Source organism: Hippichthys cyanospilos, chromosome 19, assembly GCF_059441005.1.
Source record: "Hippichthys cyanospilos isolate Australia breed blue-spotted pipefish chromosome 19, RoL_Hcya_1.0, whole genome shotgun sequence".
In the NCBI taxonomy this organism is placed as follows: Eukaryota; Metazoa; Chordata; class Actinopteri; order Syngnathiformes; family Syngnathidae; genus Hippichthys; species Hippichthys cyanospilos.
Window position 1 is genome coordinate 2,160,873 of NC_142387.1, and position 27,770 is coordinate 2,188,642.

The 27,770-nt window shown below is 38.6% G+C and overlaps 1 long non-coding RNA gene across 1 annotated transcript in view; it reads right to left on the reverse strand.

The window, feature by feature from the left end:
- LOC148407615 (uncharacterized) overlaps window positions 1-27,770 on the reverse strand; it is a 64,020-nt gene that overhangs the window by 18,017 nt on the left and 18,233 nt on the right. Inside the window, exon 2 of the long non-coding RNA XR_015863574.1 lies at window positions 5,348-5,408. This is a non-coding gene — a long non-coding RNA (uncharacterized LOC148407615). The remainder of the gene's footprint in view (window positions 1-5,347; window positions 5,409-27,770) is intronic.

Below are 27,770 nucleotides of genomic sequence, written 5' to 3' on the forward strand. Positions count from 1 at the left end.
AACCGTAAGCTACCGGCAACCATGAGGCATAGCATACATGGAAACTAGACCCAAAGACATTTAGCAGAAAATTCTACTTGCTTTTTTTTTTTTTTTAAACCCACAATGGCTGAAGAAGAACTAAACAGAAATTGGAACAACACAACTTTTAGCATCCATGTCATGACAAAAACATTTATTATTGGATATGAAATGCAGAAACTCTACAACAGAGTCATTGAAGTCTTTCTGAGGAAAGAAAGAAGAATGGATTTTGAATTGAAACAAGTGGGAGACACCTGTTTTGGTGAGTTGAGCATTTGATTTATTTTTTTCATTTTTAATATGTTTTCATAATTTTATTTGTGGTAAAGAAATAAAATGATGATCTTATATTAACGTGCATTTGTAATGTAGCGTACAATCTTGTTAAAGATTGCCTGCTTTTGGTGTCATGTTCTGTCTGGGTTTTTCCGGTTTATTTTGTGGAGTTTGACTTATTTTGCTTTTGGGTTCGTGTTGTTTTTCCCTGGCGTCTGTCGTTAGTGTAATTTGTGTCACCTGTCATGAGCTTGTTCCAGCTCTAGTGTTTCGTGTTTCGCCCAGCCTCTGCAAGGAATAAATTGTTTCATTAAAAATTATGTTAAGTTCTGGCAGTATCACATATAATGATAAGTTTCAATTGCTGATGCAGGTTTATTGAGGTTTAAATGCTCCGGAAAATAGCCTGTGTAGCCCAGTAATGCGTATGTCTGAGGGGGCCGAATCACAAAAGGCCTAAGTGTGAAATGCACGGACCGCCACTGTCTGTATCCAATGACTGTGTGCTGAAAGTCTGCATGGTGAGTGTTAGTTATGACAAGCTTGGAGCTTTTATTAGTGGTGGGAGGTTGAATGGTCGAATTGCACAAGATTGTATGAATATCCCCTAACAGACACACATAAGCACACACAAAAACCTCCTCCTCCTTGCGGTATTAAATTTGCCAGCTAATTTTCTCTGAGGGTTCCTTGTAATTAATGGAGCAGTTTAGAAGGGCCAGTGAGACCACAAGCTGCCGTCTCCCTGCCTGTTCTTGCGGTCACTCATGAAGGGTCTCTCCAAAGGCCCCACCGGGCTACCCGCAGCACCAGAGCCTGGCCCTGTCATTCACATGCCCACCCTGAGACCATGCCCTGTCCATCAGGGATGGACTGATGGAGAACCAGAGGCAGAGAGGAATGGCTACAGCTGGCAATGACCAAATCCCCCTCAAGTCGTTAAGATTGTGCTCATTACTGCCCATTTACATTTCATCAGCAGGCTAGCTAGACTTGTGCTGTTAGCAACACTAACTCATTAGCACTCAGGGGGTAGGGGGTGGTAGGAAGGAGGAGAGAGGTGTGCAAAGGCCTGAGGCGTGCACCCTTTAAAATACACCACAGAGAGGTTTGTGGGAAAAGAGAACAGTTGCAAAGCTGCAAGACACAAACAGAGATTTACCACTGTGTCTGTGTTTTATCTGATTGGAAAAAGCAGAGTACTGGAGGAGAAATTTAAATGGATCTGTGACGATACCAATGCCCAGATGTGCATTGATTTCAACCCAAACAAATATACTAAATCACTTTCAAAGTAAGTCTTGCATTATTTTTTTACCCTCCGTGAACCCATAGATATCTTAACTATTTTGTCGAAAAATGCCATTCAAACAGGCAGGATGTCACTATGGCAGTACAATCATTAATGTACATCCAATTTCAAGCAATTACTGTAACATAGGCTGTATGCTGGATGGGAGGCTGGAGTCAGAATTGCTTTTGACTATCAATAAAACAGAAAGAGGATGTGAGAGCAAGATGATGGAATATGAGTGTGAATACGGTATGTCTGCCCTCTTCTGGTCACCACTTCATCATCCACACATTTATACAGGGTGGGGTGGTCACTTGGGGTGGAGGGGGAGTGCTGCATAAGGCAGAGAGAAATACTCAGCAGGTAGAGGTGGTGAAAAGCAAAACAAAAGATGATCCACCCCTCGAATCAAAGCAGGCCTGAGTGTACGGTACAGCCACGAAATGAACTCTAATATCATAACTGGTGCTTTATTATTTATTATCGTGTGGGAACTTAATCATTCTAATTAAAATTGTTTATGCGGTGGCTTATAAACCAATTTCCTTGTCACGAGCATCAGAGAAAAAATATATTATTGTATTCGGTACCTAATTTTCACATGAATATTACCTAAAGAGCATTTGAAATTACATTTACACCTAACAACTTTGCACATATTCAAAATGTGATTAAAAAAGGCTGCCATATTTTGCTAGTTCCATTAATCAATCAATGCCTGGGTGATGAAGAAAGTAAGAATAGAAAATGGTTTTCCTGTGTTTCTTGATTGGCAGCCTCTGTTTCCAATCTCATTAGCAAATGGAAATTGACTGAAAATGATGAGCACATATTACTAAATGTTACTAATTTACTGCCATGCTATGTGTTATTTGTAATATTTAAAAATAAGCCTCTAAGAAAAGCTTAGTGGCTTTACCACTTTGTAAACAAAAAGCACATTCGAGAGCGTGTCTGGCAATGAAGGGCTTTAGTGTGTGTGCATGTGCATGTGAAAGAGTTTTCCCAGGGTCCACCGCTGCCTTGAGGTATTTCTGGGGCAGGTGTATAGCCAAAAGGCAGCAGTGGTCTAGTTAGCCTGCTCTGGAGGTGAGAGGTTTTATGTTAGAAGGGATAGTAAGTGGTGGGAAGGATTAAGGTCTTGATGTCAATAGTAGAATCTTCTGAGTTGATGTTGGGTGGAAGGAATCAAAATTGGTCCCACAGAGGTACACACGTTTGAGGTTATTCATAGGCCTCTGGCAACAGTTCTAAACAAGGTGCTGAATAAATGAGGATTTGTGTAAACAATGGGGAAAAAAAAGCTCCAACCATACATTGAAATAATAGGGAAATAATAACAAACATCATCAACTCAATAGCTGTTGGCTATAATCCTATTATAGGGATATTGCCCATTTTTAACATATTTAATCATTTTCAGCAATAAAAATGTATTATTTCGTCTATTTTATTTGATGACTATTTTTTTTTTTGTGCTATTGGAAATTTAAAAAAATACATTATTAGCATTATGACTGTCCCAGCCCAGCATGTGACCATGACATGACAACTCTGTGAGGGACCAGAATAAGCATAGCTCATTTATTCATTATTATATTTATATATATGATGAATACTATAATACACATTCATTTGTATTTCAGTTCACACTTGTCCTCTTTCCAATGTAACACCCAAGTCCTCCCCACCCCCAACTATTTTAGAAAATCCACTTAAGTAAACTTCAATCATTAAACACTCCTAAGCAGGGGTTCTCAAACTTTTTGGGAGTCAGGGACTCCTTTAAGAAAGCAAATTTTCCAAGAATCCCATTGCAAATGGTTACAGAAAAAAAAGTCAAGTAAAATTTCCCTTTTTATTCGGAGAAAAAAAAAACAATTTGACGACAAGTATATTTATTATTTATGAGCTATACTGAAATTTAGAAAATTAAAAAATTGCAAATTGCATTCCTCCATATAAACAGGGCCAATTTCCCACAAACAGGTTGCTGCCAATTATTTTCTCAAAAATAGCATTATAAAATAAAATGTTGTTTTAGCTTTACTGGCTTCATTGGCTAGATAACAAGCAACTGTTAACACTGGAACAGTGGAATGGATGAATGTCGTGACACAGGCGTTCCGGCTTGTAAGGCTATATTTATTAATATAATTAAATTAATATGTTAAATTGTGAAAGTGTTCATGACTCTTCAATAAAGCCATCAATTCAACCAGTGTAATATAGGTTTAATGTAATAATTAAGAATTTTTTTTTTCACAATTGCTTGTTATGAAGGCGATGAAGAAAGCATTTTATACTATATATATATATATATATATATATATATATATATATATATATATATATATATATATATATACAGTGGCCCCGTGTGTTATGACATTAATCCGTTTTGCGGTTCCGACGTTCCGGCTCGTAAGGTGAATTCACCGTATGGCGAGCAATCCAAACCAATGTTAAATAGCTAATGCATTTAAAATCCCGGGTAAAAACATCAAATCTGTACATACATATTAAAAATTGGTACCAAAATGGTATAGTAAGAGGTACGTATATATAATATACATGTATACAATCAGAAAACATCATAAATAAAAAATATAGAAAGGATTTATTTACCTTTGATTGGCGCTTGTTATGCTCATATTCCCTAGTAGGAGTAGCCTAGGCTAGGCTAGCTTCGTATTCCTTGATTATCTCCAGCATTGTTTCCTTCAATCATCTTCTGACTTCTCTCTTTAACATCACTTGCAATCTTGGGACCCAAGGCTAACCCATTCAAGTTTGAATTAAGCAGTAAATTGCACTACAAATACGGCTTTGTGACTACTCACTATAGAACAAAGCTTTACTGTTCCGCCATTTTGAAACGAGTGAGGCCGACCAATTGCACATCACAATCTCAGTGAGGAGATGCCAACCAATAGCATACCAGCATTGTAAAATACCATAAAGAGGGGATGAAAAAAATCTGTATGTCACATCGCAACATGAAAAGAAATGTAAGTTAGGGACGCTTTAACACAGGGTCCACTGTGTGTATACATATGTGTGTGTATGTATATATATATATATATATATATATATATATATATATATATATATATAGATAGATAGATAGATAGATAGATAGATAGATAGATAGATAGATAGATAGATAGATAGATAGGAGGGTCCTTGACTCACGATGTGGATCTGTCCTTAAGACTCGGTGTAACCATACAAATAATAATGAAAATATAATAAATAACTCAATCGTAAATACAATAGATTATATGTACTGTACTGTAAAGTAGTGTCATATTATTCTGCCCCTCCTTGCCCCTGTTTCATTGGAAACATCGTAAATGGAGACCGTCTTCACCCAAGGACCCCCTCTATAGGATTTGTGCTTTTGGAAGACTGCAACAATTAAGTGCCAGCTTTACAGGAACAATTTTCCTCCTAAATGCTTTCTTTTGTAAGTCTTGATCTTTACACAGTGCTGAGATTTACCTTTTCATGGCAATCTATGTATGCCTTCACCTCCATCTTTAGTATTAGCAATATTCATTAACATTAAAACAGCCGTAATTGTAGACATCTACGTTTTAAAAATAAAGTCTTTATTACTATAGTCAATTGAATTTAAGTAAATGATTTGAATTCAGTAAAATATTTTAATTAATAAATGTTAATACATTTTCAGATTAAACAAATAACTAGTTTCATTGCAGGTTAGACCTCAATGACTTAGAGGCTTACCTTGGTATTACAAGGAATACAAACCAATGCAGGACGTCCCTCTTGTGTTTTTGTGAGATACCTGTCAAGAAGATCAATGGGTCAGAGGTGAAATCTACTTTTTTTCCCACTGAGGGTGGAGAGCAGGTAATACAATCTAGGTGAAGTCACCAGCTCAAACCTGGAATCCATTGTAATAGTGGCAGGCCATATAGAATAACTGACAAGTGCGCAGTTGAATCTGTCATGTGTCATTGAGTAGCGCGTTTTAATTGTGCAACTTTTCAAAGTGAAACTGTAACAGGGGATTCTGCAGCCAAAACCAGACAAAGTGAAATCAGGTAGAAGACAGATCATTAAATGAGGTCATGGTAAAAACGAGAACATCATATGACATGATTTGTAGCATCATGACAGCTTGAGTAACACATTGACATTAACATGACATACAGTGTTTAGTTTCCAAAAAAAAGATAGACCAACCATCTGCCCAACCGACCAATCTGGGAAACCGAATATTTGTCTTATTTTGATGCGGATGAATGCATAATCACATTGTCCATAAACTTCAAAAAACATAGTGACTTAATCTATTCCTATAGTCTTAGTAATACAACACATGCTCATTAATTGCTCAATGCATGTTTTTTGAAGTTCTGAAGAATAATTAAGTAGACATGGACAAAATATTTGGTTTTAAATGTCCCATTTCTAGACGGAATAGATTCGGTACATCATATCCCAATATAGGATTTTCCTTAAATTGTATGAAATTGTTTCTCTGTCATTGTTTTTCCATTTATTGATAAAATGCATATTTTGTATGCACTTTAAATAAATAAATAAGCCTGATTAAACACAAATATCCAGAAGAAAAAACATACATCAATCAAAATATGTGCTTCTACAAATTTGCAAAGATTTTTTCAGACTAAAATGGTGGCCGAGTGTCTAATTTGGGATACTGGGAGGCACCCACGTAATGACATCCAAAATACAGAAATTGGTGAAAACTCACGAAGAAGTCATGAATACAAAAGCGCTAACAGTGCTAACAGCTCAGCTGTAACTAGGCATTGGACAATATCAGAGTCTGATGCTAGGCTTTTTGCTAAATAGCCATTTCTCTTTCTTTTATTTTTTTAACAAACTGTTAAATATAGCATTTGTTAAAATAAAAAAAAAAATGCAAACCATGCTAACTTAATTTAAATTTAAAAAGAAATGCGTAAAAAAAAATCAAAACAAAACTCCAGTGCAAAAGCAAAACAGGTTTTGCTCACCAATAAACATATGCATGAATTCCTTCTGATTAACACATTCAATTTAAACTGAAATATGGGCACTTAGTATAAAATAATAAATGCACAATATTAAAAAAAAACTATAAGTATAAATGCAGAGGTAGTTAATTCCAATCAAACAACTATTATTTCAATAATACAACTACTATACAGGATAGTACTATATATATATATATATATATATATATATATATATATATATATATATATATATATATATATATATACGTATATATATATATATATATATACACACACACACAGTGGCCCCATGTCTTATGACATTAATCCGTTCTGCGGTTCCGGCGTTCCGGCTCGTAAGCCGAATTCAACGTATGGCGGGCAATCCAAACCAATGTTTAATAGCTAATGCTCAGTGGTGGGCCGTGATTTTCACAAATAGCCCTCATGTGCACATGTACGCATTACTGGGCTACACAGGCTATTTTCCGGAGCTTTTAAACGTCAATAAACCCGCATCAGCCATTAAAACTTGGTATTATACATGATGCTGTCAAAACTTTAAAAAAAAAATAGAATATAAAATAAATATCCACAACATTTTATGATGTCCAAATTACAAATCGCAGTTCAATATATGAAGAACATCATTTTATTTCTTTACTATTAATTGAATATGAACGAAATAAAATAACACAAACATATTAAAAGTGAAACAATAAAGAAAGAAAAGGGTTGCACTCAACAAAAAAAAAAATGGCAGTCACAATCGATCAGTCTCCCAATATCTCCCAATTTTTCTTCACCTTTTCATTATGGAGGTCTCTTTCTCTTGGCATTGAGATGTACAGTGTATCCATTCAGGTGTTCCAAAAGTTTTTCAAAAGCATCGTACCGCATTGAGGACCTCTTTTTACCTCGAACTGAGATGTGTAATACTGCATATCCACTCGGGTGTCCCCACAAGTTTTAAAATCACCGTAGCACATTGAAAGGCATTCCCAGCAGAACTATTTGCCAGGGTTACCTCACCCCCCTGGTAGCCCAGTTAGAAATATGCCCAAGTCAGGACAGGTTAGCTAATACTAACGGCAGGGGTGTCCAAAGTCGGTCCTCGAGGGCTGCTGTCCTGCATGTTTTCCAGGTTTCTTTTCCTAACACACCTGAATCAAAAGCTCATCAGCAAGCTTGCAGAAGCCTGATAACGATCCTGATCATTTGAATCAGGTGTGTCAGGAAACGAAACCTGGAAAACATGCAGGACAGCGACCCTCGAGCACTGCCTTTGGACAGCCCTGACCTACGCAATACCTCTAAAGAAATCAGGCAAAGCCAACACCGCATAGGTTTCTTGTAGAGCATTGCACCGCCTTCCTGTATGAGCCTCCACTCACGTCACGTTCAATGTGAGACCTCTAGATGGCAATCTTATAATTCGGTTGACTATTACAGCTGTCTATTATGCTATTCAGGTCGCTCACATATCCATCTGCGCTTGTGCAGAAGCCTGCACTGTGTTGATGCAAATGCCCTGGCTTCTGGCTAAGGCAGATTATATACAGCGATACTGGTGACACAAGTTAGCTGAATTCTAATTGGCAAAAAACTACAACTTAAAACTACAACACAAGAAGGAGAACAACCAAATGGATATGACACAAAAACAACAGAATATGGAGAATAATTTTATAAATAAAAAAATACAAATACAGTGAACCCTCATTTATCACAGTAGATACGTTCCAGAGCCAGCCGAGATAGCTGAAATTCTGCGAAGTAGCGCCCCCACTTTTCACATTAAAAAAAATAAACAAACAAAAGAAACCACACATGTTTGAGTTTTTTTAAACGTGAAAATTCTTAATGCTATACATATTATTTAAGATAAATATTACTGCAGTACACATATTCACTTGAATCTTAAATTATTAAACCTTATACACGGTACAATAGTGAACTTGTTGGGGAGAGAGAGAGAAAGATAGAGAGGAAGAGAGACTGCTAGGCTGCGCTCAAGCACCACATCCACAAAGCAGTTCAGATCAAAGAGTGTCAGACTCATATGGCTCAACAACGTGGCTCTTATTATCCTTAAAACTTCACAACTGAATGTGGCAACTCCAAAACAATAAACCGAACCATATTTCTATTAATGCTCGCGCCGTTGTCGCCCGCCTTTACAAAGTAAACAAGCCCCCCGCTCAACGACATAGGACCCATCTTAGCTGTCCTGTGACATGCCCACTCCAACCAGAGCACATACAGTAAAGGACCTCCCCCTGCTTACCCATGCATGGATGCAATGCATCCTCATTCAATCAACACAGCGGCAACGAGGAATTTACAACATAAATGTTCCCCTTTTCCTTTGAAGTCTCGCGCAGCTACAGTCGTATTAGCAGCGGCCCAAATACTGTATTAAGATCTAATCTGTACATGATTAAAGATTATTACAATGTATACGTATATACACTGGAGAGTTGACTCTTTAAATACCAGTTTATTATCAAATTTCCAACATTCTGGCGAAGATATGCTCCTCTCTCCCTCACCCTGCCGGGACAATGTGTACATGTGTGTGTGTGCGTGTGTGCCTGCCCTTTTGCTGTGGATGCGCTTGATGTCTGACATGAACGTGCCCTTGGGGCAGGATTTGGGGTGGGAGTAGATCAAAACTCCCCAAGCACACGGTGTATAGCTCATGAAGCGCCCCCTTGTTAACACACACGCTGAGGAGAAAGAGACAAGATGAGCAGAGACGACGTTCACCAGACCGTTGAAAACCTCTTCCCTAGATTTATTTTATAATAAATTGGTATTGCAAGTGTAAACTCTCCATTGTAATCATCTTTGATCATGTACTGATTAGACTTTAATTCGACATCTGGACCGCGACTAATATGACCACAGCTGCGCAAGACTTCAAAACAAAGGGCTTGATTGCGTTAGCCGTAACAACTGGTTTCGCCAAATTGCCAAAGGTGATAGCAGTCAATGTCTAATGTTCGCCTCATACTCAATGTAAAGAACATTGGATTCATTCACTCCCAAATGTCGGGCCACTGCCGTGTAATTTTTCCAGCAATTGTCATCATTTTTTTTATGGCGTTTAGGAGGTTTAGTACAAGCCTTCACGGGAGCAGCACGCTTGGGAGCTATTGCAAAAGATAAAGTTTGCGAACAGATAAAGTTTGCAAAGTCTTCACAACACACCGACCAGCTGTGCCATCAAGCTAGATGAAGGCGTTCAGATAAATAGCATATCGGCATTTCTGTGATTGATGTGACGTTGGCCAATAGTATATCCGCATCTCCGTGACTGAGACCGTGACTGCGACCTTAATCGACCAATAGCATATCGGCATCTCCCTGACTGAGACAGTGACCGTGACCTTAATCGACAAATAGCATATTGGCATCTCCGTGACTGAGGCAGGGACTGAGACGGTGTCTGTGACCTCATAAGACCAATAGCATATCGATGTTTCATTGACATGCGAGAAAAGTTACTTTTGTTGATGCTGCAAAGCGAAAAAAATAGTGCGGACACACTGACTGGCATGTTGGATTGTTCGTAAGACGAAAGGTTTGTGCGTAAGAGGGTGACAAAACACGCCGCGGTCCACGTTCGTAGAATGAATAATTCGTAAAACAGGGAGTTTGTAAACCAGGGGCTCACTGTATATTATGGAGTTCTCTCTCTCTCTCTCTCTCTCTCTCTCTCCATATATATATATATATATATATATATATATATATATATATATATATATATATATATATATATATATATATATATAAATGTTTGAATGTATGTATGTACGTTTACACAGTGGACCCTGTGTTAAAGCGTCCCTGACTTACGTTTCTTTTCATGTTGCGATGTGGAATACAGAGTTACACAATGCTATACAGAATACAGAGTACAATGCTGGTATGCTATAGGTTGGCCTTTCCTCACTGAGATTGTGATCTGCAACTGGTCGGCCTCACTCGTTTCAAAATGGTGGAACAGTAAAGCTTTGTGCTATCGTGGGTAGTCACAAAACCGTATTTGTAGTGCATTTTACTGCTTAATTCAAACTTGAATGGGTTAACCTTGGGTCCCAAGATTTCTAGTGATTAAATAATAGTAATTAAATCCTTTCTATATTTTTTAATCATAATGTTTTCTGATTGTATACATGTATATTATATATACGTAGCTCTTACTATACCATTTTGGTGCCAATTTTTAATATGTATGTACAGTTTTGATGTTTTTACCCAGGATTTTAAACACATTAGCTATTTAACATTAGTGTGGATTGCCCGCCATACGGTGAATTCGCCTTACGAGCTGGAACGCCGGAACAGATTAATGTCATAACACATGGGGCCACTGTAGAAGTATATACAGTATATATACAGTATATATATATATATATATATATATATATATATATATATATATATATATATATATATATATATATATATATATATAGGTAAATTCACCATATGACGGGCAATCTAAACCTTTGTTAAATAGCTAATGTGTTTAGAACCCCAGGTAAAAACATCAAAATTGTACATACATATTAAAAATTGGTACCATAATAGCACAGTGCCTGCCACATGTATATAATATTCATGTATACAATCAGAAAACATCATAAATAAAAAGTACAGAAAGGATTTATTTACCTATGTGTGGAGCTTGTTATGCCCATATTCCCTTGTGAGGGTAGCCTAGGCTAGGCTAGCTTCGTATTCCTTGATTGTCTCGAGCTTCGTTTCCATATAAATTATCTTCTTACTTCTCCCTTTAACATCACTAGCTTGGGACCATCTTGGGACCAAAGCTAACCCATTCAAGTTTGAATTAAGCAGTAAAATGCACTATAAACACAGATGTGTAAAAACTCACGATAGAACAAAGCTTTACCATTCTGCTATTTTGAAACAAGTGAGGTCAACAAATAGCAGACCACTATTGTAATGACACTTTGCATGGAGACATTGACAGAAACAGAAAATAAGTGCAATTACCTAAAAACGCCTAGAGACAGGACAACACAAGTAGAGCCAAACCCCTAGGGTCATGAGAGCTGTTTTTGTTGCAAAATACCTTTGTTGGGTAAATACTTTAAAGAGGGGACGAAAAAAACTCAGTATTCCACATCGCAACATGAAAAAAGCTAGGGACGCTGTAATCCGGGGGTCCATTAAAAAAAAACTTTTTTAAACATAATTCAGGAGCTCTCTGATTTTTTTCTCTCTTGAGTTTCTTTTCTTTGGTGTACGACTCCACTTCTCTCAAGCATGGATTTGCTCTCTTAACAGCCAATCAAAATGATCTGCTGTCACACACAGTGGCATTCTTTTGTATAGTGTTGATTATAGGCATATTCATTCAACCTTTCCACTCCCATTGGGACAATGCGTCCTTGCGCTTTTCAATAAAAGGCAGTGGGTATGGGAATTTTAGCAACATCATAAACTGGCATCCCAGTCGTTTGTTACACACCTATCTACGGATTCCAGTGGCTACTAGCAACTCAAATCATACACCACAAGTCAGTGCTGGGCCCACTGTCACCAATTTTACCTCATTTAATCGTCACGTACTGCAGTGTTAATTGTGTGAGGGTGAAAGCCGTCACACATATGTTATTTCTCTTTTTTATTCCGCTCGGTTTTTGGCGCGTTTCAACTCATTCCCAGTTCATCTGATTCACACCGTTCCAATATTATTATATTCCAATTACCCTGTTTTTCGGACTGTCACGTGACTTTTTCTTCATGATTTCAGCCCTGCAGTTTATAGTCCAGTGCATCTTATCTGCTGTTTTTTCCCACCGGTCAAGCAAAAGAAATTGAACTGAAAAGATGTGAATCAATGGCTGTGCTCAAAAAGAGTTTTAAAATTCATTATTAAAAATATATATGTTTTAAATGTCTAAATTGAATAAGATTCTGTACAGCAGTGGTCCCTAATCCCCGGTCGGCAAACCGGTACTGGTCAACTGGTATCAGGCTGCGTGGGCTGCCCCAAAATAATGTTTTGGAGATGAATTAGTTTAATGCTATGTGCATACCGAACGCGAACGAGGCGAAAAAGCAGAGAGTTTTGTATTGTAGTCAATAGAGTTCGTGCAACTGGGCGCGAATGCGCGTCGGGCTACGCAATGGATGCGAATGGAGTGACGCAAATGACCGCGCATGGTCAAGAGAAGCAAAATTTCGCCTTTCGCGTGTTACACTTTTTTTTTAACTTTTTTCTCGTTTCGCATCACCACAGCCAATCAACTTCGGGAACATTCAACAGCTCACGCAGGGGGCAGGAATGAATCATGGCGGCGTCTTTCCAGTCACCCGGAGCGATCCAACACGGCCAATCCAACACGGCCAGCTGATCTTTCAATACAAAACAGAAACAAGCAAGAGCACTCACCTGGCTTGTAGAAAGGCGGAAGCGAGAACTTGGGACAACTGGTATGTGCAGCGTTTGCTTCACTTAACAGCTGTTGAACTGTTGTTACTGTGCTAAGCTAACGATAGCGCAGCATTGTCAGTACAATATTTAGCTCGGTCTCAGCCACTTGATTGCGACATTGAAACTTTTAATTTTTGGCAGGCGAGTATTGTCGCAAAGCGATAAAAGAATAAAGGTGCTGTCGGTGAAAATATTGGCTCTGTCACATCCCAAAAAAGAGAAAGTTCTCAGCAATGCTCTTCTTTCCGGCTCTCTCGTGAAGTGCACAGCAAGCTGGCTCCCATCCCCTTGTGGTGAATGTCTCCGCCGACACTTTATCAATATGAGTCACCACACAGGCCCCCCCAGAATTCACCAACACAAAAAGTGCCACAACAAAAGTCCTTGAACAGTCCAAAAGAACAATACACAAGCGAGAGAACAGAACGCAAGGGAACAGTCAACGAATCGGGGGGCGGACCAAACGACCGAAACGGCTGCGCTTTGCAGGAGGGGGATACAGGGGAACGGTAGCTGGGGCAGAAGCCGGGGCAGGTACCAAAACGGGAGGGCGACCCCGCTGCGGGGGCAGCGCCAACTGAACGGGTGTCTCAATGTCCAAGTAAGCAGGCTTGAGACGGTCCACCGCAATCCGCTTAGGCCTGTCACCCATGTCAACGACAAAGTTCTTAGCCCCCGCCTCCAGGACACGGAAGGGGCCGTCAGCAGGAGGACGTCGCCAAGAATTACAAAGTTCCAACACAAATAGCTTATCAGGAAAAACAGCTCGGGCTAGATAGCAAAAGTAGCAACAGGGATTCTTAGACAGTAACACTATGGTTCGAGGAAACGAGGAACAAGAAACTGGCATGGGCACTGAAGGCTGCATAAAGCAATAATCCGGCAACGCCCTCTAGCTCTGACCAATAGTCTCCTGATTAGAATTAGGAGCAGGTGTGTGGCCAGTGGTTCTGCTCCCCAATCTGCAAGCAAGGACAGAGGATTAGGTACACGGGATGTAACAGTAGGATTCCTATTCATTTCTAATAGGAGATTCAACATTTCACATTTTGAGCTTTCCCATTTCAAATTATATATTTCATAATATTTAACTCTTTCATTTCACCTCATGGATCATTCCCACATTGAGATGATTCATAAATATTAATGTTTTCCCATAATTCCATATTTTTCACCTATAATAATTCATAATTCATTCCCGATTGCATGCTTCCACAGTTCACATCATTCAATTCATTTCATTCACGTTTTCATCATTACTAATATTCACAAATTCTGTAAGACTTTATGGAAATCTATCAATAATACCACATTAAAATTAAGAATGTCTTGAACAATATATTGTTTGCATTCATTTATTTGTCACATATGATCAATGTAATTTTTTTGAAAATGTCTCTTTCATGTCAATCTCACAGCATAGCAATAAAAACTAATGGCATGTTTAGCATGATGGGCCCACGTGGCTACCGTCTTCTGTTTGCTGAGGTGAACTGTGTGGTTTCATGCTATGTGACAATCATAATTCTCTACAATATACAATAATTCATAACTATTTTAATATTACTCCCCTTATTTCCTGATTCATTCCCTCTTTTCTCACCAAAATTTTGTAACCATCTTTCTTCACCATCACTCATCTGATTTACACCGTACCAAGTTTAATTGATTCCTCTGATTCCCACCACTCCATGAATTCCATTTTTTCTCTTCCCACAATTCAAAATTTCCCACAGATTGCCCTTGTATCTTCTACATTATTCAGCCTATTCAAACCGTTTCAACTTTGTAATATTCAGAATACTTCACAGATTCAAGCAGTCAAACATTCCACCAATCAATGCCTCCTTTCAGTGTTTTCGCCTTCACACGCAATTTCTTCAGGAATTGCACATTTTCTAGTTTCATGTTTTTTTTTTTGTATTAAATTGTGAAAGTATTCATTACTCGTCAATAAAGCATACAATTCAACCAGTTTTATATATTTTAAAAAATGTAACAATTTTGAAATGTGTCAATGCGTTTTGTGTCTACAAGGCTACGAGGCCAGTAAAGCTAAAGTGGCAATTTCTTATAATGCTCTTTTTGACTAAATAATTAGAAAGTGACCTTGTTTGTTATAAGGAGGCGTACAATATGCAATTTTTGTTTACTGAACATCAGTGTTATAAATAACCGCGGAACCCAAGCAGATTCACGACCTCAGCCCACCACACAAGGAAGTGGATAGTGAACAATATTTTTTTAACTGAAAGTGCCTGCCAGATGTGGAAACAAACACAGTCCCAAAAGTTAAAGTATCAAATCAAAGTCACAAAGTAGAAACCCAAAGTGTCTCGACGCAGAATGAGAAAACAAGAGACATGGCGAGGATGCTCGGAACGTGGCGAAGCAATAACCCGGCAACAAGCTTTCCTGTGCCGGTCGGTTATATAGCCTTCGTGGTGGACTGTGCAGTCAGCCTAAAAGGCATCCTTTATGACAAGTGGACTATGAACTCAGCCTAAACAAAAAGCACAACTTAAAAGCTGAAAAATCAACAGGCACAGCTTAAAAGCAGAAAACACAATATTCAGTATAGCAATAAAGCAGGGGTCTCAAACTACAGTCCTCGAGGGCCACAAACTTGCATGTTTTCCATACTGCTCTCTTAAACACACCTGATTCGAATGATTAGAATCATTTTCAAGCTCCTGCAGAACTTGCTAATGAGCTAATAATTTGATTCAGGTGAGTTAATGACAGAAGCATTAAAAACATGCAGAATTGCGGTCCTCGAGGACTGCATTTTGAGACCCCTGCTATAAAGTAACAAATATACTTGTGAAATTGAATCTGTTGGTGAATGAAAAGGGCCTGTGTTATTAGTTTTTTTTCTTTACTGATAATGCTAATACATTTTAAATGATGTTTTGTTTGTTTGTTTTGTTTCTAAAAATATTTGCAATGGGGGTCCTTGGAAAATTTTTCTTTCTATAAGGGGTCCCAGCCTCTAAAAAGTTTGAGATCCCCTAATACATTCCCAGTGGTATTTCTTGTTTGAAATGGAAGTGGAAGTTTTTTTTAAACTAATTTTGCAAGTGCTCTAAACCTTTAAACAAGTGATATATGGCATAGATTTTATTTAATTAAAAAAATCAGTTGGGAAAAATGGTTAAATGTCATGCAAGAGTAATTAAGTGCCACAAAAATGTCTTAAATCTTTACAATAAAGATTACCTTTTGATCAATCTCTGCAAGTATCAAAGATTTAGCTGTGATGTAAATTCTTCAAAGATGAATGTGCGGTAGCAAGGCATCGATGTATAATGTGAGCGTGTTTTAACAGCAGTCAGGCAGTATTAAATCTGTACCACAGAGTCTTATTCATCAATGTCTTCGCCTAGATATGGATTTGGACAGTAGGGTGGATCAGAGAGTTGCCACCATTGGCAATGATGTGGTGGGCCCACCACATAGCTCCGCCCGTGGGTATGGAGAGCTGGATTTGCTATGTAAGAATTTGAAAGCCCTGACCTCAACCCTATAAAACATCTTAAGGATAAACTTGACCCCCGTCAGAGTTTTGTGCATAGAGTCTCAACATTTCATAGGAAACTAATCAGACCAACTAACCAGACTTCAAAGTTGAAATGAACATTAATGCGTCAATCATCATTACTGCTGCACTCTATCTCCATGGACATCTACATGGCCAGGCCTGATGAGAAAGACTCAAAGGAAAAGCTGTTTGTGTGTGTGCGTGTGTGTGTGTTTACGTGTGTGTGTGTGTGTGTTTGTGTGCATGTGTGGGAATGAGCGGTTAGGGCGTGTGAAGAAACAAGGCAAAAGACAAAAGGGATGTGTGACACGTGTCTTAACGGCGAGCGCTCATCTGTTCGCGAACAGCAGTGAGACAGACGGACAGAGGGAGCGATGGAGGTGATGATCAAAAGGATTGCAGTCATGATGATGATGCCTGTGACTGGACAGACGCTGCCTCTGTGCAGTTGGCTCTCATCAATGTTAATGCCTCCTTGACAGACACTACGTGGCAAGCGAGCAATAGATGTCTCACACTTACTCATTGCTTGTCCTCCTACACACACACACACACACACACACCTACATGTGCACCCACACGCACACACATATTTTGACATCATACCTGTCTGTATAATTGCAAGGATAACAAAATCCTAACTCGGGTGGCATGTTGGATCAAGACTAAATTGAATGCTTTCACAGAGACTCTTCATAGATGAACTACGCACAAATTTAGTCAAGTGTGATGAATTGACTGTTGATTAATTATGTCTTAAAGCAGTATATGTGAAATGTGGTATACTTTCCAGCTAGTTCCAGGGACTCAAGAGAAGAATGGCATGGCAAGCTAAATGCATGGAACTCTGTTGCAAAACATTCAGATTGATCACATTCAGAATGATCACAATTAAGCAACAATTAATCAATAAGACCAATGAACATATGTAAATGACCATGCCAACTTCAGGTAATATATACTGTATAGTTCAGTAAATCCAGGTCATCATTAAATGGATACAATGAACTCAAAAGTCCCGTTAAAAGGACAACCATGTACTGCTGCATTTCCCCGTTTACGGGCAGTAACAAAATCCTGTGTTTAGGCACCCAGTGACACAACACAGTATCACGCTACCACATTTTTTTTTTTTTTTTTACCCGATCCACAGATACTTGTCAATAGAAACATAGTCTGGAAATCCCCAGCACAGATCTGCCACTGTGTCCTGGATACCTGATGTGTCACCTCTACAATTACAATAAATACAGTATAAGTATATTGTTGTTATTGAGTATCAAATAAAAGCTGTGTACAGCAGTGCCCATTTTACCTCAGAAAACTGTTAAGTTCCTGGGACTCACAATATTAAAAAAAAAACTAGAAATGTTTGGAGTCTCAAAAATTGCGCAGTTAAATTGACATAGTATGTCCAAGGTTCAAACTGCATTGACAAGACGTGATCAATAATCAACATAAGATATTAACAAATGTCCGTACGTGTCCATTGCGTCGCCTGATGCGCCCTGTCACGCAAAGTCCATTGACTACAATACAAAACTGTCCGCTTTTATGCCTTGATCATGTTCGGTGTGAACGAAGTAAGTAGGCTTAAGTAGGCTTCTTTTTTTTTAATGGTTTGCACTCAGCAAGTTTTTGCCATAATTATTATTTACTTAATTTATTTTAGTTTCTTATTATTTTTAAGCATCGAGCCTTGTTCATAAAGTATATACTGCTTGTTTTAAAAAAAAAGTGTAATAAATAGACATGATTGACCAAATATGATGAATAATCGTGATTAATAATTCATCCATCCATTTTCTAGAGCCACTTATCCCCACAGGGGTCGCAGGCTTGCTGGCGCCTATCTCAGCTGGCGGGGAGTAGGCAGGGGGCACCCTGAACTGGTTGCCAGCCAATCGCAGGGCACACAGAGAGAAACAACCATTCACGCACCAATCACTCCTATGGACAATTTAGTATGTCCAATTCACTATTTTTTACTATTTTCCAATTCATTATTTTTTTGCCCATAATCATGCAGCCATACTAAGCAGTATAAGCCATTTGCGCTCTGAAGTTAATTTAGTTTTAGCTGTTTTTACCCTAGCACAACAGATCAGTACTTAGCTAGTACCATTTTGACATCTGTCTGGTGACCAGCCTGGTTACAAAGGAAGTCAAACAACACTTCAACATTGGGACACTTTTATTTTGAAGTTTTTCCCAAAAGCATGGTCATGAAAACTATCAAATTGTCAGCCACTTGATCATTACCTGACATTTCAGCTCACCGGTAATGTTACGAAAATAATCCGTTTCCCGGTTGAGCTCGTAAGGCGAATTCACTGCATGGTGGGCAATCCAATCCTATGTTAAATTGTTAATGCGTTAAGAACCCCACGTAAAAACATCAAAATTGTACATACATATTAAAAATTGGTACCAAAATAGTATAGTAAATGCTACGTATAGATAACATACATGTATACAATCAGAAAACGTCATATATAAAAAACATAAATGATTTACTTAACTTTGAGTGGCGCTTGTTATGCCCATATTCCCAAGTTTAGGCTTGCTTCATATTTCTTGATTATCTCCACCATCGTTTCGATATAAATCATCTTCTTACTTCTCGCTTTAACATCACGAGTAATCTTGGGACCCATGGCTAACCAAATCAACTTGAATTAAGCAATAAAATGCACTATAAATACTGTTTTGTAACCACTCACAATAGAACAAAGTTTTACCGTTCCGCCATTTTGAAATGAGTGAGGCCAACCAATAGCAGACCAGCATTGTAGCGAGGAGACGCCGACCAATAGCAGACCAGCATTGTAGTGATGGGTTGCATGGAAGCAGTAAATATGTGCAATCATCTAAAAACTCCAGCAGATGGAGGCAAAACAACACAAATACAGCCAACCCCTCTTGGGTCATGACAGTTGTTTTTTCGCAAAGCCGGGAAAATACCGTAAAGACGGATTAAAAAAACTCAGTATTCCACATCACAACATGAAAAAAATAACGCAAGCCAGGGACGCTGTATTACGGGGGTCCACTGTACGAGTATTTTTGTGAAAAAAGAAGTATTCTTTTTTTTTCTCGATTGACATTATTTTTTCCGCAAGATCAGAACAAAATGGCGGACAAAGTTGTTAATAATGTTTGTAAGTTGTCAAATTTTGTTGAATAAAAGAGAAGATGGACAATGATTAATATTTTGATGTAAAAAACGAAAATGACGTCAAGTTGATCCTAAAGTATGTGTCCCCCGGCAAAAGTTATGTGTCGCGGACACTGATAAAATTAGGGTTGATATAGTTTGTGAATAGTCATAAATAAATGTCTTTTTGACTTAGGTAAATTATTATATAATAGGGTCCAACCACTGGTGGGCCATCAGGGCCAGCAAGGCCTTCTTTGCTCACCTAACATAACCTGACATTATTATCATAACTGTAATAAACTACAATAATTAATATAACTATAATAAAAGTCAATGTAATTTTAATTTCATTTTTACTAAATACATATTATATATATAATTTTTATATACAAAATTTTTCTCCATACTCTGTTCTTCGTGTCTTATTGTATCCATTTGGTTACACTCCTGCCGTTGTTGTTGTTTTAAGCTGGAGTTTTTTATGGCGTTATATTTGTGCCACGATTGCAAGCGCACAAAAAAACATTTTGAGCACTAAAAAAAAAACCGAGCGAGCGAAAACAGATTTTGAGCGCAGGAAAAAAACTATTGAGCACGTAATGATAAGAGTTTGAGCGAGCGCCAATGAATTTTGAACACAGAAAAAGAAGTTGCTCGCTCAAAATTCCTTTTTGCTTGCTTGCGATAGCCCTCTCTCGCTCAACATCTCGCTCTCACTCACGATACTCCTCTCTCCCTTGCTCAACACTGCGTTTGCTCAACATCAAGCTCTCGCTCGCTCAAGTTGTCCTCTGCGTGCACTCTGTTCTGCTCACACGTTACCGTTGTGCCACAAAACCAGTCAATCAGAGCTTGCAAAAGGGCACTGATTGACACCTAGGTATCCAATGAGATTGCTTGTTGTGTTGTGGAACGAGCAAACGACAGTGCGTCACATCGACTTGGGCGGGAGGAGGTGGACTTATATTATTAAAGTACAAAAACTGACAAGGTACTTCTTTCTGTCAAATGATACGATACAGTAATAATAATAATATTAAAAGTAATTATCCCGCCCAAGTTCGTGTTGACACACTCTCGTTTGCCATTTCCGGGTGAACACAGGGCAAATGAGAGTGTGTCAACAGATTGACGTACAAGCGTAATATAGCTAAAATGTGCCCTATTCTTTTTCCCAGCGATGCTGAAACATTTATTCATACATTTGTTACGTCGCGCCTAGACTACTGTAACGTCCTGTTTTCTGGGCTTCCCATGTCCTGCGTCAAAAGCCTGCAGTCTGTACAAATTGCAGCAGCGAGACTATTGACAAGGACGAGAACGTTCCATCATATTACTCTGATTCGAGCTGATCTGCATTGGCTTCCAATACACATTAGATGTGATTTTAATGTGTTGTTAATTACTTATAAATTTAAACACAGTTTAGCTCCTTCCTATCTCGTCGACTTAGCATCACCATATGTTCGTCCCGACAATTTCAGTCTCAAAATACAGGTTTGTTATCGACCCCACGGCCTAAAAAGAAGTCCGTGGGATCAAGGGCCTTTTCCATTCACACGCCAGTACTATGGAATGCCCTACCCATGGAAGTTCGTGCAGCCACCTCAGTAGAAATTTTTAAATCCTGACTAAAAACACATTTAAACTTGCAAGCATTTAGTTAATGGGCCTGTCTGCAGCTTTCTTCTTTTTTGTTCCTGCCCCCTTCTACCAGCCTGGAGAGGTGGCTAGGTAGATGGTGAAGGTTGACTTGACCGCCCCCATTTGGCCCTGCGCTGATCGACCATCGCGGGTTAAGAGATTAACCATCTGCGGTCCACTTGGTTGGACTGTGGGAAGGGTCCTGCCCAATGGCTTTGTCTGTTGTCAAGTCATCATTGCTCTATGTAGCACAATATGTTTTCTGTAATCTATATTGTGTACCTGCATTTGTCTGTATTGTGAATCTATTTGTCTGTATCTGGTACATGCAGCATCCACTTCAACCTGTGTGCCTGGAAGGGGCCTCCTCCCACCTGTGGTCCCTTCTGAAGGTTTCTGATTTTCCCCAAATTGGGTTTTTTGAGTTTTTCCTTCCCCTTCTGGGAGCTTTGACAGGGGATGCTGTTGTGTACCTTACACCGAAAAGATGTCTCTGTGTGACTTTTTTTTTCGAAAGAAGTCTCGAAATGACCTCTTTTCATCTATGAATCTCTTTGAGGCTTTGGTGATTCAGGGCTATACAAATAAAATTTGATTGGTTGATTGATTGATTGACCCACACTTTAAGATGGATTTCATATTTAGTAGGGTGCAATTTTTTTTAGTATTTCACTGTAATTTAAACAATGTTGGAATAAGGGAGAAAGTCACATAGTATTTTTCGCCCCAGTGGCAATGATGTATATTATCACGACATGGTGAAAGCTACCATATCATGAAAGAAAAACCTGCAGAAAGGCATCCTGAATCAAAACCCTTTATCAATGAAATAATTACATCATGTGTGCAAACTACTAGTTTTATCATGCATTTCCAATGTAAGAACTAAGATGTAAGAACTAAGAAGAACTAAGAAGAAGTTGTTTAGATGGGTTATAAATATTCCCTGTAAATTTTACATGTAAATAAAATGCTGACACTGCTTTCAGCAAATGTACACATTTGTTGACAGAAAACTGCCATTCAACTTTGCACAGAGCAACTGCAGGCCATACTAACACCGTCTTTTCACATTTGTCTTCATAAATCAATCTTGTGAGGGTTCATGTTTTGTTTTTTTATCTACACAGTATCAAAGCAAACGAGTGTGGATATTCAGTCTTGAACTCCATTCAAAGAAGATTTTCCACTTCTGATTGACATTGTCAATGGAGCATGCACCCATCATGAAGTGAAGTTCAACGTTTGCCATTCAAGGCTTCAAGAGCAGAGCACAATGTATGACTTGCTTTCAGTCTCAAACAACAATAATGGCACTTTCAGTTAACCACTTAATATATGTTAATCCATGTCAATGGGCTTTCTTTAGATCCTTGCCCAGGCCATCAGGTGCTGTGTGGCCACTGAGAGAGGAAGTCAATTTGACAGATAAGAGTGCTTACATTTCATTTAATAACAGAGGTTTTGATTAAAAACAAAAAGGCGCATTGTTGATCACTTCAACCCTTGCGTGCAAGAGGATGAGCGGGTCAGTGTGAGTCAGTCTGAGTGTTTTTCTGCCCACTCAATTCTTTATCTACCATTTGTGTTGCTTCTTAGTTTTGGAGCCTGCATTGGCGGAATAGCCTGCAAGATTGTTTAACGGAAAGAGAAAGTGATGAATATTTAAGATCAGTTGGAATGAATATCCCAGCCCCTAACTGTGTGAATTGGGGCTTAGTTTTTATTGCCGAAGGGATCTCCCATCTGTTCGTACTTTTGATTTCTTTGTCAGTGTATGTATCGATATACTATATCTCTATAGGCATCTGTTAATATAAATCTATATTGTAAGTTTATTTGCATGAACTGTGTGAATCCACACAGATAAAGTAAAGTAGTAAATTGAAGACAAAGTCATACCTACAAAATGTACATTCATTCATGGGGGCTTGGTTGTCTTTTCCAGAGGGCACAGTGGTCCCTGGTTTAACAGAGGCAACCAACAGATCACAAATAAATAAAGACCTGGGGGCAAACTGGCTTCAATGAGGAGGGGGAAGTGAAATATATTACATTTGTGTGCATCTGCAGATGCTCAGTTGTTGGCAGAGGCTGACAGTCTGTCAGTACTGACAACTGTCCATCAGTCCGTCACTGATGGACGCTCATCGACGAATGGCAGGGATGCTCATAAATCTTAATTTTCAACTGTTTTAATAATTGCAGGAGAACTGTCGGAGGGCAAGAGTGGCTGGCTTGCGCAAGGAGGCTCACGAGACAAGGGAGAGGCAAAAGAAGACAAGCTGGGACAGGCTGAGCGGGTCTTTTTACCATTACAGCAGGCATTATGGTATTCAGGTGCAGATGAGGTCAGAATCCAAGCAGGCAGACCAGGATGACAGGCATTCTTTGTAGTCGGGGGCAGACAGGGTCAAAGGCCAGGCAAGCAGAACAGAAATGTACGCAGGAAGGGTTGACATGAGAGCAACACATTCTGGCAGGTATTGTCAGGATCGACAGGCTTATATACTGTGTAGGTAATTTGTTGCACCTGGTGGTGATTGGACTGATTGAATGGAATGTGGTCGACAAGAGAATAAACTGGCTGGATAGGCAGGCTGCCACAATGGCAAATACGTGACCATAGTAACTGCATAGCAACTGATATCACAACATCTCCTTTCACTTAGGATTGCAGACAAGTAATAACATCAGAACAGCTAGACTAAAATTGTGTCAACCTCAAATAATGTGAATGCATTGCTTTGAGGACATTTATCAAAAATCAAAATAAAATAAAATACAAATTTGATGTTTGTGGTGAAAACATAGCATTTTTAGGTTTCTAGGCCAAAAGTTTACAAATAAAAGCCATTAAACTTTGTGGCATGTTTTAATTAAATAGGGTTATTAAGTATTGCTGTAGGCAAAACAAAAATAACAAAACAATGTATTCATTGTCATAAATCATTTGGGACCTGACAACATACGAGCCTTTAAAATTTTGTCTACATGAAAGATTTCCCATAATTCTACACTTGCTTTTTCTTAACTGTGTAGAGGTGGTTGAAAGAGCTGGTCTGATATCTGTGAAACTATGGCACAGTTTGGAAGTAGGCGGCCAACATTCAAAACGAGGCAAATTAACCTGTGGGCCTGGGAGGGGGCTCCTCCCACCTGTGGTCCCTTCTGGAGGTTTCTGATTTTCCCCTAATTGGGGTTTTTGAGTATTTCCTTCTCCTTCTGGGAGCTTTGACAGGGGATGCTGTTGTGTTCCTTACACCAAAAAGATGCCTCTGTATGACTTCTTTTTTCGAAAGAAGTCTCGACATGACCTCTTTTCATCTGTGAAGACCTTTGAGACTTCGGTGATTTAGGGCTATACAAATAAAATTTGATTGATTGATTGATTGAAATTACAGTCGAACCTCTATATAGTGAACCTCTACAAAGTGAATCTCTCTTCATAGTGAACGAATCTTTACGGTCCCTTGCAAAACAGCTATATTTGACGTGTATGTAAAACCTCCTCATAGTGAAACTCCACATAGTGAATAATCTCTTCATAGTGATGCTATTAGTCAGTCCCTTGACAGCATCTACCTCTATATTGTGAATATCTGAACTTATCGAAAATTGTGAAGTTGTAAAATTGGGCGCACTGTCGGGATTTCCTCCCTGCCTAGCCGCTCTCGCGCGCCGCGACTTTCTCTTGCATTTTCACTTCGTCCGCCGTCCACTGCGCATGCGTTTCTCCGCTGGTCATCCCTCCGAAAATTCTAAGATGTCGGAATCTGCCGTGAAAAGAATGGATGCTAGATCTATAAGTCGGAAGCGAAAGCCTTTGTCGTTGGAGGAGAAGTGCGACATAATTCGGAAGTGTGCGAGTGGAGTGAAGCAGAATGCCATTGCAAAGGAGTACGATGCTTCGCCTGCTGCGATATGTGGCATTCTGAAGAAGAGAGAAGAGATAATGCGACTTGTGGAATAATAATAAAGATATTTGTTCAATGTAAAATGTTTTTACATTAGTTTTAACGCATTAGATTTTAGTGTTTAGACAACTTAAGTTGTTTAATGTACATTTATTTACATATTTATTTTTAAAAAAACGTATATAAAATTATTTACATATTTATTAAAAAATTATTCACATATTTCATCAATGAATTCTGAACATTTTAGGAAAACCTCTATAAAGTGAATCTCTCTTCATAGTGAACTTCTCTCCTCGGACCCTTGAAGTTCACTATGTAGAGGTTCGACTGTATAATACATTGCCATACTTTGCTTGATACTGACATTTAAAAACACCATGTTTAATTTATAACTACTTTGGTTTTTTTAAGCAGTGTTCCCAGACCGGGGATACAGTTTTGCCCTTAATAATAACCTGTGGAAAAAATGTATTTTGGTGTGTCAAATAAATTATAAAATATTTTCAAGTAACATCTGCTATGTGCTTACATACTTGTCATTGCTGTCTGCAGCATTGAATGAGGATTTCTAAAGACTTTTGAGATATCCGACTTAGATACTGGTCTTGCTTTCTTTCTTTTTTGCACACAAATGCAAACACAAAAGTGTTTTCTTATGTCTACATAAAAACAAGCAAATATTGTCACGGGCGCTGCCTTCACACAATGCTTGCGTGCTCCAAGGCTACAAGGATGCGAGAACTTTCAGAAGTAACTCACTACACGGGCACAACAGCGCACGAGGAAGCATCTCATTTGATTTTGTTTAATGTGCAAGTAGATGGATGTTGCTTCAAGTGAGGAAGACTAGTAGAGACAAAACTAAATTACATTACATGTAAGTGAATCTGGTGGCCCGTGTTACAGTTCAACTGGTTACCATATTTACTGGCCAGATGTGAGTCATTGAGGAATTTTCTTTATTTTTCCTGACTGCCGATTCATCACAAGTCACAAGGAAATTGATGAACAAATCACTATATAACAGGATACAACGGTCCCTTTTGGTAGAAAAGCTCGCTTCTTGCTTTGAGTATTTGTTTGTTTAGTTTGTCACTGATACTAAAAAATTGTTGAGTTTGCTTTGGGCCTAAATAATAAAGATACTATATAGAAGGCACTTTTAGAAAGGGGGGGACAGATCCCAGAATCGTTGTCAGGAAAGACACGTTGACTGTGAATTTTCTGTAAAATAAATGTGAATGGTTTAAAAATTTGGTCCACAATTCGATGACGGGGAATATTTTTTTTCCTCCTGAATGTAGACCATTTGAGAACCACTGCACTTTCATAAGTGGGGTTGTCAAAATCATTGAATATTGTGGGCACGTGGAGGAAAATCTATTCTAACAAAGTCATGGCATACAATTACATAACTTTAAACCATCAACTTATTTTTTTAACACTATCCGGAACAAATACAGCATGACTATTAATCATAAAAATATTAACATTACTATTGATCATAAAACCCAGTGGCGGTCTGTGAATTTCACACTTAGGCCTTCAGTGTCTGGACCCCTCATACGTAGTGCTGGGCTATGCATGATTTTTCAGAGCATTTAAACATCAACAAACCCACATCAGCAAATAAAACTTATCATTCTACATGACAAACCTTAGAATAAGTACTAAAAATTTCTAATTGTTTGTCATGAAGTTTTATGTCCACAAAGAGCAGGCAAGCTTGAACAAGATTGTATGCAACATTACAAATGGCAATATACTATAAGTGTCTGGGCATGGTGAGTTGAGAGGAGAAAGGAAGAGGACCCAATAAATGTAGGAAAACTGAGAAATAAGTGGCTCAAAAAAGGAAGTTTAAACAAGGAAATGAGGCAGGACCCAACCGGGAGTAAAACTGGACTAAGTATCACCAGACAAGTGGACCAAATCGAGAATGCAGACAATAAAGGCAGACACAAGTGGAACAGAAACAAGAACAAAATCCCACAAACTCACAACCAATTCCAACCAAACATGACAATTGAGTATGAATGACATAAGATGACAAAAACATATTAACTCACCCAAAACGGAAGTCCCGAAGTTATTTCAATACAAAATCCATTCATATTTTTTTCCTCAGAAAGACTCTCATGACTTGGTTGTAGAGTTTGTCTTTGCACTTCAATTTCAATAATGAATCCTTTTGTATTGACATGGACACCAATGCTGAGAGTCACCTCGGTCCAAGTTCCGTTTTGCTCTTCTTCAGTCATTGTGGGTTGAAAAAAAAAAAAAGGGTCTGGCTTTGATGTACCCTAATGCTTACGTTAGCTGGTTGAGCAACATTTTTTCTTCTCTTTTTTAAAATAACTTTAACTACTTCCACTGTTAAACATGGTGGATCAATAAAGCACCGCCTTCCTGCAGTGGGCGTCCAGTTCCGACACG